Source organism: Lampris incognitus, chromosome 1 (genome assembly GCF_029633865.1).
Source record: "Lampris incognitus isolate fLamInc1 chromosome 1, fLamInc1.hap2, whole genome shotgun sequence".
NCBI lineage: Eukaryota > Metazoa > Chordata > Actinopteri > Lampriformes > Lampridae > Lampris > Lampris incognitus.
In genome coordinates, this window is record NC_079211.1 from 43,632,996 (window position 1) to 43,633,984 (window position 989).

The 989-nt window shown below is 38.8% G+C and overlaps 1 non-coding gene across 1 annotated transcript; it reads left to right on the plus strand.

Annotated features, from left to right (window-relative positions):
* The first annotated feature begins 626 nt into the window (after nt 1-626).
* On the plus strand, nt 627-709 carry trnas-uga (transfer RNA serine (anticodon UGA)). The gene has a single exon. It is a non-coding gene; the product is annotated as a tRNA-Ser (tRNA).
* Nucleotides 710-989: the final 280 nt, after the last annotated feature.

A 989-nucleotide genomic window follows, 5' to 3' on the forward strand; every position in this document is an offset into this window, starting at 1 on the left:
TAAGTGTAAGCTCTCCAAAGTCTTTCACTGCACATGTCGTTGGGTTTTAATGATCTATCAAAAAAAAAAGTTAATTTGTCGAAAATGTAGATAATTATTAACTTTTATCAGTATCAAGCCTCAAGTGTATAATTATGGCAGTTACTTCATGTTTCATGACATTTTTTGTTTGTACCTCTATATTTATGCTTATCAAGCTTTTTGCATTATGTACCTAGGTAATGTACTTGTTGCAGTTGAGTTCAGCAGTATCCCACATTTCTAGTCTTTGGGTAACTTCCAGTTGTGATACATATGTAGAGATGAAATAAAAGTGTTCTAAGCAAAAAAAGAAGTAGTTGGACTCAAAATTCAATGGGGTTTACCCACGCAGGTTTGAATCCTGCTCACAGCAATGTTCAGGATGGATAGCATATGCAGTGCTTACAGGTGATACTATAAAGATCATGTACTTTATAAACAGTTGGAACACTTGCAGACTCAGTTCACTGTCATGTTCTGTCCATTATAAAATAGTTTCGATTCCTGCTTCTTGTGCGGATTGCACTTCAAGAACACCATTCAGTAAGTTGCTTTTCTGCATCATGTCAATCCAAATTACTAATTTATTCACTGTCTGGTCATGTGCTGTGATGGCCATAGAGGTTAAGGCGTTGGACTTGAAATCCAATGGGGTTCATCCGCGCAGGTTCAAGTCCTGCTCACAGTGACTTTGTAAGTTTCACTGAAGGATACAGTTCACATCTCAAAGCTAAATTGAACGACATATTTCAGAACTGTGCATTGTATGAGTTTCCATCTGCATGGATTGACTGCAGATGAAGGCGATCAGTGTAGGATGGGATTTTCCATGAAGAAGGAGCCTGATAGTGACTACAGCACCATTACAATTGGTGCAGTTGTTTAGCAGCGGCGGGTGTTAGTTTCGACTTCATTGTTCAGTGGTCATGAGAGTCGTTAGAGCCGTTAGTGACCGACTGTTGTTCTTG